Genomic DNA, 13852 nt, shown 5'->3' on the forward strand with positions numbered 1-13852 from the left:
AAGGCTCCTAGAAGGGTAAAAAGTGTATTCCATAAAGAAATGCACAGTACCACTAAAAAGTTCAATGAATTTTCTAATCATTCAAGCAGAAATCTGGGGAATATATGTGGAATTGGTGTAGGTGGGGGGAGTTTGAAGAGTGTGAGCTCATGATGGAAGGAAGATAAATCTGATAACAAAAATATCTCTAATATTTCCCCTTGATATATATATATATATATATATATATATATATATATTATGTATATATTATGTATATATTATATGTATATGTGTGTATTCATTCTATAATTTCTGTTTTTCTACAGAGCATTCACTAATACATAGTCTACAGGCAAAGAATAAGAAGATATAGAATGCTCAGCCTTAATTGGGATGTATATATAAAACCAATCAAGGCTCAGAGATTTATACAGAAGAGGTAAACTAAGAGCCAGAAATGGTGGACAATATCCAGAAAACAGACTTTTCTGGGTACAATTTGGCAGGTGCACCTATAAACTTAGAGATTGTGGAAAAAGTTAACAAGGCCTGTACAAATTCAAGTCAGACAATATCCCAGCATGAAGAGAAGAAAGTAGGAACCAAGTCCTAACTCTATCCAAGGTATTTTAGGCATTTGGTTGCTGTTGAGAGGGGGAAGTCAATTTTGTTTAAAGGAGTGTCACTTGTAGTACTGGTCACTTCAATATTTCTGTGATAAAACACTGTTGCCAAGGACACCCGTAAAAGGAAATGTTTAGTTGGGTTTACAGTTACAGAGTGTTAAGGGTTCATGACAGAAAAGCACAAGGGCAATAGGAACAACTGACAGCTCACAACTCCAAAAGAAAGCAGGAGGCAGAGAGTCACTAGTGAGGTTTGGAAGCTTTTGACATCTTAAAGTTTATCTCATGACTCACTGTCTCCAACAAGACCACAATTTGTCATCCTTCTCAAATTGTTCTAACAGCTGGGGACTGAGTGTTCAAGTATATGAGCATGTGGGGACCATTTGAATTAAATTCACTGCATTTTTTATGTAGGTCTCATTAACCAACACAAATAGAACTCTATTTTTTGAAAGTGTGAACATGAAGTGGCTGGTCCCAATAAAAGAAGACAAGTACAGTGTAGCAAGATAACAACAACAAAAGAAGAAATGTTTTGGGGGGAACATCTCAGAATTTAGCTTGACCCCAAATATTATACTCTACAAGGTATAAAGGTTATAACTCATCTGAAAGATTCTGTTTTGAGAAGAAGGCTTTGGGGGTTCATGATGGTGCAGAGCTGCCTTGAGAAACATTTTGCCACATCCAGCCATCTTAACACTCAGAAGCTGATGCAGCAGTGTTGTATGACAAACAGGAACCACAATGAAGAAACAGAGGGCAGACAAACAACTGAGTCCTTGGCTTATTGCTGCTGAGCAGTTTGACCACCTACAATTCTTCAATTCCTATTTCCTTTCTTGTTTTTCCACATCAAGAAATCTTCAGTTGGCCGGGCGGTGGTGGTGCATGCCTTTAATCCCAGCACTCGGGAGGCAGAGCCAGGTGGATCTCTGTGAGTTCAAGGCCAGCCTGGGCTACCAAGTGAGTTCCAGGAAAGGCACAAAGCTACACAGAGAAACCCTGTATTGAAAAACCAAAAAAAAAAAAAAAATTCAGTTAAGATAAAAGTTACTTTCAATTCACCCAAGCAAACCCATAAATGGTTTTGGTTCACTTTGTTTGAAATGCAGTCTAGTCTGCCATGATCAGCTCCTTTATAGTCATGAGCGGCTCTCCAAATTAGAATTATTCCATTCAAGTGTCTTAAAGCAAAGGATTTATGATTATTGGAAGCCCATAAATGTCAATTGTTCTGCAATTATATTATGCTATATGTGAAAGTAGGTCTTGTGTGTAGTTCTTACTTCATGACCATGGAAAGAGGGGATTCTAAAGTTTATAAGATGATAAATAAGTTACATTAACTTTGCAACAATTCTAATATAGTGTACTGGGATATAGTAGAAAGATTTCTGGTGATACAATGAGTTTTAAGAGGTTCATCTGCTTTATTTATAAACATAGTTGCCTACATTATTCATAGTGCATTGTGATAGATGACAGACCGATATATCAATGGAACAATTGACTGGTAGATTCATAAATGACAGATGAATAATAGAATATATTGTAATGGGTGAAACTATTTTATTTATAAATTCAGTTACTTGTACTATCCATTTGTTGCATAAAAGCATGATTCTCAGATTTTCCATGCCATGTTGGCTTGAGGGGGCTTTTTAAATATTTCCACTACTTAAGCAACTATTGCCAAATAGCTCATCTGATTGAGTAATTAACCGAATAAGAAGCATGTGTTCATTAAGTAGTATCATTGGTTTTTAAACTATAAAAAATTACTTCTATAAGAAACCTGATAGTATAGTTGCATGTGATACTCACCTTGAGCTTTTCATATCTGAAAATCAAGACAATGATACCTAATGAAGATTCTAAGCTTCAAAAATGAAGAACTTGTGAGAATAACAAATCACTCAACATGAACTCACATCACTTAGTGCCAATATTAAGGACATAGAAGAAAGTTCTAGCAAATGTATGATATTCTGGGGACATACAAAATTCATTAAATCTTATGGAGATTTTTCAGTAATCAATGACATTCAATTATTCTAAAATTCCATTAAGTATGCTATTTGTTTTACACATCAATATATTTTCTGCTAACTTTCTGTTGCAAAAACCTCATACGGATTATTTGCTTTCAGAGAAAAATATTGAACTGGAAACATTTTCACAATCCATTCTTGTTCCAAATTACTGTTGACATTTATGTACTTGACAAACATAATTGCTCAAAACTCTTTCTAGGTTTCTAAATGTCCTGCTGGGCTAACCTGAGTTTAAAATACAATGTCTTCAAGGCCTGCTGGGATTCTTAACACATTTATATTGACATTGTTAGTGACTATTATCATAATTCCAATGGGTTGTTTCATGAAATACATCTGACAATTTTGTTTATGTGATAACATAGAACGAAATTAAGAAATTATTCTCCACATAATTAATAATAACACATATATTGATACATTTATATATTATTTTTCTTCTTATGTAGTAATCCTTATATTAAAACTTGATGACTTTTAATTTAAATTGTTATTTTTTAAGAATTTCATGAGTGCTGTATATTTACACAATTTTTACCCTCCTCTCTTCCTCTCCAAATTTCCACTATGTCCCCACTATTCCCTTTCTAAATCTTGACGTTCTATTTTTTTTTTTTTTTTTTTTTTTGTGATATATATTTTTTATTTTACAATACCATTCAGTTCTACATATCAGCCATGGGTTCCCCTATTCTCCCCCCTCCCACACCCTCCCCTTACCCCCAGCCCACCCTCCATTTGGCTATTTTTTTTTTCAATAATTGAGTAAAACTGAAATTGATTATATGCCACAGTCATCCTAGGGACCTCCATGCTATATATATAGCCTCTATGGTTCTATGGGTTGTGGTCTGATTGTTCATTTTATATCTAGAATCCACCAATGAGTGAGTACATACCATAACTGTCTTTCTGGGTTTGGGTTACCTCACTCAGGATGATTTTTTCTAGTTCCATCCATTTGCCTGCAAATTTCATGCTTTCATTGTTTTTCTCTGCTGAGTAGTACTCCATTGTGTATATGTACCACATTTTTTTCATCCATTCTTCCGTTGATGGGCATCTAGGTTGTTTCCAGGTTCTGGCTATTACAAATAGTGCTGCTATGAACATAGCTGAGCATGTATCTTTATGGTATGTATCAGCATTCTTTGGGTATATGCCCAAGAGTGGGATGGCTGGGTCTTGAGGTAGTTCGATTCCTAATTTTCTGAGAAACCGCCATACTGATTTCCACAGTGGTTGTACAAGTTTACATTCCCACCAACAGTGGAGGAGTGTTCCCTTTGCTCCACATCCTCTCCAACATTGGTTGTCATTGGTGTTTTTGATCTTAGCCATTCTAACAGGTGTAAGGTGGTATCTCAGAGTCGTTTTGATTTGCATTTCTCTGATGATTAAGGATGTTGAGCATTTCTTTAAATGTCTTTCAGCCATTTGTAGTTCTTGTTTTGTGAATTCTCTGTTTAGCTCTTTAGCCCATTTTTTAATTGGACTGTTCAGTGCTTTGATGTCTAGTTTCTTGAGTTCTTTATAAATTGTGGAGATCAATCCTCTGTCAGATGTGGGGTTGGTGAAGATCTTTTCCCAATCTGTTGGCTGTCTTTTTGTCTTATTGACTGTGTCTTTTGCCCTGCAAAAGCTTCTCAGTTTTGAGAGGTCCCATTTATTAATGGTTGTGCTCAGGGTTTGTGCTGTCGGTGTTTTATTTAGGAAATGGTCTCCAGTGCCAATGCGTTCAAGAGTGCTTCCTATCTTCTTTTCTATTAAGTTTAGTGTAACTGGATTTATGTTTAGGTCTTTGATCCACTTGGACTTGAGTTTTGTGCATGGTGACAGATATGGATCTATTTGTAATCTTTTACATATTGACATCCAGTTATGCCAGCACCATTTGTTGAAGATACTTTCTTTGTTCCATTGTATAGTTTTGGCTCCTTTGTCAAAAACCAGGTGTTCATATGTGCATGGATTAATGTCAGGGTCTTCAATTCGATTCCATTGGTCCGTATGTCGGTTTTTATACCAGTACCAAGCTGTTTTTATTACTATAGCTCTATAGTAGAGTTTGAGGTCCGGGATGGTGATGCCTCCAAGGGTTGCTTTATCGTATAGGATTCTTTTAGCTATCCTGGGTCTTTTGTTTTTCCATATAAAGTTGAGTATTTTTCTTTCCAAGTCTGTGAAGAATTGTGTTGGGATTTTGATGGGGATTGCATTGAATCTGTAGATTGCTTTTGGTAAGATTGCCATTTTTACTATGTTAATCCTGCCTATCCATGAGCATGGGAGATCCTTCCATTTTCTGATATCTTCTTCAATTTCTTTCTTTAGAGATTTAAAGTTCTTATCAAAAAGGTCTTTCACTTGTTTAGTTAGTGTTATCCCAAGGTATTTTATATTATTTGTGGCTATTGTAAAGGGTGATGTTTCTCTGACTTCTTTCTCAGCCCTTTTATCATTTGTGTATAGGAGGGCTACTGATTTTTTTGAGTTGATCTTGTATCCTGCCACTTTACTGAAGGAGTTTATCAGCTGTAGAAGTTCCCTGGTAGAGTTTTTGGGGTCACTTATGTATACTATCATATCATCTGCAAATAGTGAAAGTTTGACTTCTTCCTTGCCAATTTGTATCCCTTTGATCTCCTTTTGTTGTCTTATTGCTCTAGCTAGAACTTCTAGTACTATATTGAATAAATATGGGGAGAGTGGACAGCCTTGTCTTGTTCCTGAATTTAGTGGTATCGCTTTGAGTTTCTCTCCATTTAATTTGATGTTTGCTGTTGGCTTGCTATAAATTGCTTTTATTATGTTTAGAAATGTTCCTTGTATTCCTATTCTTTCTAAGACTTTTATCATGAAGGGGTGTTGGATTTTGTCAAAGGCTTTTTCAGCATCTAGGGAGATGATCATGTGGTTTTTTTCTTTCAGTTTGTTTATATGGTGTATTACATTGACTGATTTCCGTATGTTGAACCATCCTTGCATCCCTGGGATGAATCCTACTTGGTCGTGATGGATGATTGTTTTGATGTATTCTTGGATTCGGTTTGCCAATATTTTGTTGAGTATTTTTGCATCAATGTTCATGAGGGAGATTGGTCTGTAGTTCTCTTTCTTTGTTGCATCTTTGTGTGGTTTGGGTATCAGGGTAATTGTAGCCTCATAAAAAGAGTTTGGTAGTGTTCCTTCTGTTTCTATTGTGTGGAACACTTTGAAGAGGATTGGTATTAGTTCTTCTTTGAAAGTCTGGTAGAATTCTGCACTGAAACCATCTGGTCCTGGGCTTTTTTTAGTTGGGAGACTTTTGATGACTGTTTCTATTTCTTTAGGGGTTATTGGTCTATTTAAATGGTTTATCTGGTCTTGATTTAATTTTGGTATTTGGTATTTATCCAGAAAATTGTCCATTTCTTCCTGGTTTTCCATTTTTGTGGAGTACAGGTTTTTGAAGTATGATCTGATGATTCTCTGGATTTCCTCATTGTCTGTTGTTATGTCTCCCTTTTCATTTCTGATTTTGTGAATTTGGGTGTTCTCTCTTTGCTTTTTGATTAATTTGGCTAGTGGTTTGTCTATCTTGTTGATTTTTTCAAAGAACCAACTCTTTGTTTCATTGATTTTTTGTATTGTTCTCTTGTTTTCTATTTCGTTGATTTCAGCCCTCAATTTGATTATTTCCTGGCGTCTATTTCTCCTGGGTGAGTTTGTTTCTTTTTGTTCTAGAGCTTTCAGTTGTGCTGTTAATTCATTGGTATGGGATTGCTCCATCTTCTTTATGTGTGCATTTAGAGCTATGAATTTTCCTCTTAGCACTGCTTTCATAGTGTCCCATAAGTTTGGGTATGTTGTACTTTCATTTTCATTGAATTCTAGGAACTCTTTAATTTCTGTCTTTATTTCTTCCTTGACCCATTGATGTTTCAGGTGGGTATTATTCAGTTTCCATGAGTTTGTGGGTTTTCTATAATTTTTGTTGTTATTGAGTTCTAACTTTAAGGCATGGTGGTCTGATAAGATACAGGAGGTTATTCCAATTTTTTTGTATCTGTTGAGATTTGTTTTGTGTCCAAGCATGTGGTCAATTTTTGAGAAGGTTCCATGGGGTGCTGAGAAGAAGGTATATTCTTTTGTGTTAGGATGGAATATTCTGTAGATATCTGTTAGGTCCATTTGAGTCATAACATCTGTTAGGTCCTTTATTTCTTTGTTAAGTTTCAGTCTGGTAGATCTATCTTTTGGTGAGAGTGGTGTGTTAAAGTCTCCCACTACTAATGTGTGGGGTTTGATGTGCGTTTTAAACTTTAGTAGTGTTTCTTTTATGAATGTGGGTGCTTTTGTATTTGGAGCATAAATGTTTAGAATCGAGACTTCATCTTGGTGGATTTTTCCTGTGATGAATATGTAATGTCCATCCTGGTCTCTTTTGATTGATTTTAGTTTGAAGTCTATTTTATTAGATATTAGGATAGCTACACCAGCTTGTTTCTTAGGTCCATTTGCTTGGAAAACCTTTTCCCAGCCCTTTACTCGGAGGTAGTGTCTGTCTTTGGAGTTAAGGTGTGTTTCTTGTATGCAGCATATGGATGGGTCCTGTTTTCTAATCCATTCTGTTAGCCTGTGTCTTTTTATAGGTGAGTTGAGACCATTGATATTGATGGATATTAATGACCAGTGATTGTTAATTCCTGTTATTTTTTGGTTGTGTTGTGTTGTCCTTCTGTGGTGTATGTTGGTGTAGGATTATCTATTGCTTGATTTTTCATGGATGTGTTTAGCTTCTTTGGGTTGAATTTTCCCTTCTAGTGCTTTCTGTAGGGCTGGGTTTGTGGACAGGTATTGATTAAATCTGGTTTTATCCTGGAATATTTTGTTTACTCCGCCTATGGTGATTAAGAGTTTTGCTGGGTATAATAGTCTGGGTTGGCATCCATGGTCTCTTAGTGTCTGCATGAGGTTTGTCCATGATCTTCTATCTTTCATAGTCTCTATTGAGTAGTCTGGTGTTATTCTGATTGGTTTGCCTTTATATGTTACTTGGTCCTTTTCCTTTGCAGCTCTTAATATTTTTTCTTTATTCTGTGTGTTTAGTGTTTTGATTATTATGTGGCGAGGGGACTTTTTTTTTGGATCCAGCCTATTCGGTGTTCTGTAAGCTTCTTGTATCTTCATAGGTATTTCTTTCTTTAGATTAGGAAAGTTTTCTTCTATGATTTTGTTGAATATATTTTCTGTGCCTTTGAGTTGGTATTCTTCTCCTTCTTCTATCCCTATTATTCTTAGGTTTGGTCTTTTCATGGTGTCCCAAATTTCCTGGACGTTTTGTGTTAGGACTTTTTTGTCTTTAGTGTTTTCTTTGACTGACGAATCTATTTTCTCTATCGTGTCTTCAGTGTCAGAGATTCTCTGTTCCATCTCTTGCAATCGGTTGTTTATGCTTGTTTCTGTAGTTCCTGTTCGTTTTGTCAGGATTTCTATTTCCAGCATTCCCTCAGCATGTGTTTTCTTTATTGTCTCAAATTCATTTTTCAGATCTTGGAATGTTTCTTTCATCTGTTTAATTGCTTTTTCTTGACTTTCTTTGATTTCTTCCCATTTTTTGTTCGTTTTTTCTTCCATTTCTTTAAGGGAGTTTTTTATTTCCTCTTTAATGGAGTTTTTCATTTCCTCTTTAAGGGAAGTTTTTATTTCCTCTTTAAGGGAGTTTTTTATTTCCTCTTTAAGGAAAGTTTTTATTTCCTCTTTAAGGTAGTTTTTCAATTCCTCTTTAAGGAAAGTTTTTATTTCCTCATTGAGGGAATGTTTTATTTCTTCTTTAAGGGCCTCTATCATCTTCTTAATGTCATTTTTAGGGTTGATTTCTTCTGCTTCTTCTGTCATGGTATGTTTAGGTCTTGCAGGTGTAGAATCACTAGGTTCTGATGTTGCCATATAGGTCTTTATGTTGTTGCCTGTATTTTTGCACTGGCGTCTACTCATCTTTTCCTCTGTTCGGTGCAGGTGGTGTCTGTGTCTGAGAGTGCCTCTCTTGTTCTAATTTTTAGTCTTGGTTTAGTAGTGGTTCTTGGTTAAATTGGTGCTATTGGGCTATTTCTTCAGGGGCAGCTGATTTCGATCGGTGAATTATATACTTATGATTCTGGTGATCTGGTTTGGTGTCTGGGTAGCGCCTTCTTCTGTGTTCTCAGGTCACTTTTTGTTCATTTGTCAACTCCTCAGCTGATCTTGTTTCTTCAGACTTTAAACTGTAGGCATCTGAATCCTCCCCAGATGGGTTTCAGCTGAGCAGGGTAGTCTCACCAACACCTCCAAGTTGTTGGGTTTCACAGGATCAGCAGCTGGGCCCTGGGTTGTCCTCAGATGGAGTGTTCAGATTCGTTCTGGTTCTGACCCACGGAGATAGCTTCTTCCCCAGTTGTTGGGGTTAGGGGCGTCCCTGTTCCAAGCTGTGTCTGCTTGTCTCCGTCCCTGGGCCTGTTTACCTCTGCGGTCCTCCGCCGGGCCTGTGGTCCCTGTCAGCTGCCGCTGGTTCTGTCTGCCTCTGGGGGCCGCCACCGGGCCTGAATGTCTCTGTCGGCTGCTGCCGCCGGGCACGTCTACCTCAGCAGGCTGCCGCTGGGTCCGTCTACCTCCACAGGCCGCCGCCACAGGCCTACCTGCGTCTGCTTGTCTCCGCCGCCGGGCCTGTCTACCTCTGTGGACTGCCGCTGGGCCTGAATGTCTCTGCCGGCTGCCGCCGGGTCTGAATATCCCTGTCGGCTGCCGCCGCTGGGCACGTCTACCTCAGCAGGCTGTTGCTGGGCCCGTCTACCTCCGCGGGCCGCCGCCGCAGGCCTACCTGCGTCTGCTTGTCTCTGCCGCTGGGCCTGTCTACCTCTGTGGGCCGCTGCTGGGCCTGAATGTCTCTGCCGGCTGCCGCCGGGCCCGTTTACCTCAGCGGGCCGCTGCTGGGCCCGTCTACCTCTGTGGGCCGCCGCTGGGCCTGAGTGTCTCTGCCAGCTGCCGCCGGGTCTGAATATCCCTGTCGGCTGCCGCTGGGTCTGTCTACCTCCGCGGGCCGCCGCCGCAGGCCTACCTGCGTCTGCTTGTCTCTGCCGCCGGGCCTGTCTACCTCTGTGGGCCGCCGCTGGGCCTGAATGTCTCTGCCGGCTGCCTCCGGGCCTGAATATCCCTGTCGGCTGCCGCCGCTGGGCACGTCTACCTCAGCGGGCTGTTGCTGGGCCCGTCTACCTCCGCGGGCCGCCGCCGCAGGCCTACCTGCGTCTGCTTGTCTCTGCCGCCGGGCCTGTCTACCTCTGTGGGCCGCTGCTGGGCCTGAATGTCTCTGCCGGCTGCCGCCGGGCCTGAATGTCCCTGTTGGCTGCTGCCGCCGGGCCCGTTTACCTCAGCGGGCCGCTGCTGGGCCCGTCTACCTCCACGGGCCCCCGCCACAGGCCTACCTGCGTCTGCTTGTCTCCGCCGCCGGGCCTGTCTACCTCTGTGGAACGCCGCTGGGCCTGGATGTCTCTGCCGGCTGCCGCCGGGTCTGAATATCCCTGTCGGCTGCCGCCGCTGGGCCCGTCTACCTCCACGGGCCCCCGCCACAGGCCTACCTGCGTCTGCTTGTCTCTGCCGCCGGGCCTGTCTACCTGACGTTCTATTTTTATAGTAAGTTTTGTTACAAACACATACATATAAATACACACACACACACACATATATATATACATTCATATATATGTATATATATATATATATGAATACATATACATCTTACAAAAACCCATTTAGTTTTGCTAGTATGTATATGTGAATAAAGCTGACTGATTATGCCTGAATAATTGATAAGGGAATTTGTCCCTCCACAGAGGAGACTGATTCCCCCTCTATCAGCAAACACTGACTACCTATAGCTCTTTACGTGGATGTGGGATTTCCACCAATACGTTGGAGAGGCAGTGGATGTTGACAATACATAGATTTTATTTGGCAACCGTGTTGTTGAGATCTTGTGGGTGTAGCATCTCAATAATGTCTAGAAGACACTATCTAGGAGCAGACCTCCTTACAGTGTTCTGCTTTCTCCTCAACAGTTTTAACTATTTAGATTTGTGTATATAACCTGAAGCTAGACAGAAGCCACCAAAGTAGGAAAAAGGAAGATGGGAGGAAGTTGAGACAGGGTATAGGAGTACATGGATGCTTTGAAAAAAGAAATGAAAAGATGGAAGGAGACTTAAACTGGGGATAGGGGAAAGAGAATGATCGAGATGGGGGGTAATGAGAGATAATTAACTCTAAGGGGGTTTGAAAAAGACATTTTTAAAATTTAAAACACAAATTATAAATAAAAAATTTAAATATAAAAATTTTATATTTAAAATATAAAATTTAAAATAAAAATTTAAAAAGTTTAACTGGATTTATGCTACATAGGCTGATAACGTTTCCCTCAAAAGCATAGACTAGCTTCCTCTCTGCCCTCACTGCCAGCAGATGACCCCATTTTTCTCCTGCAGTCTCTCTCATGACCCATCCCTTTGTCTCAGCCTAGAGTCCAATCGGCATTCCCCGGCAACCCTCCAGCTGTAGCAGTCAGGGAACCAGAGAGGCAATTGTCAGAACTTTCAGTCTCCTGCCTCTGTTCCAAACCTAATGCCCCAAACTCACCCCCAGATCTGTGGCAGACTACAGACTACTGGCTTTAGCCACTCCCTCTCTGCCCCCATTCCCAAGGTACTGAACAGAACATGGTAGAACACTCTTCTTTTTTCACTCCTGAGAACCCCTTAGTTCCCCTTCCCTCCTAGCAGTCTCCTAAGATCCCAATACCTAGAAAAACATTTTAACTGGAACTCCCAGGGAGACATCTATGCAGATCCCAGAAGAATTTCCTAGTAGCCAACATATAGCCATCATATTATCCTAAGAATGAGAAAGGAAAACAGACAAAAAGAAAACAACTACTAACAAAGACCAGACATCTGCCCCTAGAATTACAGTCTTTCCAAAACTAAATGCCTAGACTCCAGCATAAAAATTGAATTGAATGAAAATGAATACAGAACATACCCAAACTTTTGGGACATAATAAAGGTGATTCTAAGAGGCAAGTTCATAGCACTAAGTGCCCACATAACCAAATTCTAGAGATAGCATACTAGTAACTTAGTGGAACATCTGAAAGCTCTATAATAAAATAGAAGAAATCATACCCAAAAAGTACACAATCAGAAATAATCAAACTCAACAATGATATCTGTAAAATGAAAAAAATAAACAAGCAAAATACAAATAATTAATGGAACATAGCATTGGCTCTTTGTGAAAATCAGTAACATTGAAAAAGCTTACCCAAATTAACTAAAAGATACAGAGAGAATATCCAAATTAACAAATTTAGATATACCGAGATAACTAGGAAATTCTGTGAATCACAAGGAAATACTTTAAATCCCAATATTCCACCAAATTAGAAAAATATAAAAGAAATGGATAAATTTCATGATATTTACCACTTATTAAACTTAAATCTAGATAAGACAAGCAATTCAAACAGACCTATAACTGGAAGTTAAATAGAAGCAGGCACTATAAGTCTCCCAAGCCCTCAAAAATGTGCAGGGCCAGTTGTCTTAGTGAAAAATTCTATCCAACTTCCAAAGAAGACATAATGCCAATATTCCTCAAATTGTTCCACAAAATAGAAACAATCAAAAACAAACAAACAAAAAAAACAACAACACAAACAACATTGCCCAATTCATTTTATATGGCCAAAGTTAACTGATAATTAAACTACATAAAGACTCAACAGTTAAAAAGAATTACAGACTGATTTCTCTTATGAACATAAATACAGAAATCTTCAATAAAATACTTGCAAACATTGCCAGCAGACTTTTGTGGGGGTATCTTTGTGGATCTGACCTACTCTGGTGATGGGATGGCCAAACACCCTAATAGTTGTGCCATAAACCCTATCCAAGGACTGAGGAATCTGGATGCAGACATCCAAGGCTAGGCCCCGGGGGGAGTGCTGGGAGTCTAATTAGTGAGAAAGAGGAGGGTTTATATGAGCAAGAATTGTTGAAACCAAGGTTGGATAAAGCACAGGGACAAATAGCCAAATGAATGGAAACACATGAACTATGAACCAAAGGCTGAGGGGCCCCCAACTGGATCAGGCCCTCTGAATAGGTGAGACAGTCCATTGACTTGATCTGTTTGGGAGGCATCTAGGCAGTGGTACCAGGTCCTGGGCTCGTTGCATGAGTTAGCTGTTTGAAACCTGGGACTTATGCAGGGATGCTTGGCTCAATCTGGGAGGAGAGGACTGGACCTGCCTGGACTGAGTCTATCAGGTCAATCCCAGTCCTGGGGGAGAACTTGATCTGGAGGAGGTGGGAATGGGGGGTGTGCTGGGGGGAAGGGAAGGGGAGCAGGAAGGGAGAGAACAAGGGAATCTGTGGCTATTATGTAGAACTGAATAGTATTGTAAAATAAAATAAAAAAATACTTGCAAACAAAACTCAAGAACACATAAAGAAGATCATCCCTTGTTTCTGGATCCTAATGGCTCCATCAGGGGAAGGGGTGAGAAGGTATGGTGTCAATGACATGGACATAGAGAGTCAGTTGAAGGCAAATAGCAGATTTATTTATTCAATAATGGGGAAGGTCTTATATAACCTCCTCCCAGCATCCAATCTAGTGACATTGTGTGGTTGTCCTTTATTGGCTGGGCATGTTCAGAAACTCTGACAGTACCCGTTGCTAGGTACTTAGGCAGACTCCAAGTTGGGACATAAGGGAATACATTATGTACATGCCTCAGCAACTGGTTTGAGTCAATTTCCTCAACCCTATAGGCCTGTCCTAATACAGTTCCCTATAATCAAACAAGCTTCAACTCAGAGATATATGGATAGTTCAATGTAAGTAAATCAATAAATGTAGACTATCATACAAACAAACTGAGAGAAAGTTTACAGCAAGCCTATAGCCAATATCAACCTAAATAAAGAAAAAACTCAAAGTCATTCCTCCAAAATCTGAAACAAGCCAAGGTTGTACACTCTCTCCATATTTATTCAAATTAATACTAGATATCTTAACTAGAAGAACAAGACAACTGACAGAGAAAAGGAGAGACAAATTGGAAAGGGAAAAGTCATAGCATTCTTATATGCAGATGATAAGATT

The sequence above is a fragment of the Peromyscus maniculatus genome, chromosome 11 (genome assembly GCF_049852395.1).
Source record: "Peromyscus maniculatus bairdii isolate BWxNUB_F1_BW_parent chromosome 11, HU_Pman_BW_mat_3.1, whole genome shotgun sequence".
In the NCBI taxonomy this organism is placed as follows: domain Eukaryota; kingdom Metazoa; phylum Chordata; class Mammalia; order Rodentia; family Cricetidae; genus Peromyscus; species Peromyscus maniculatus.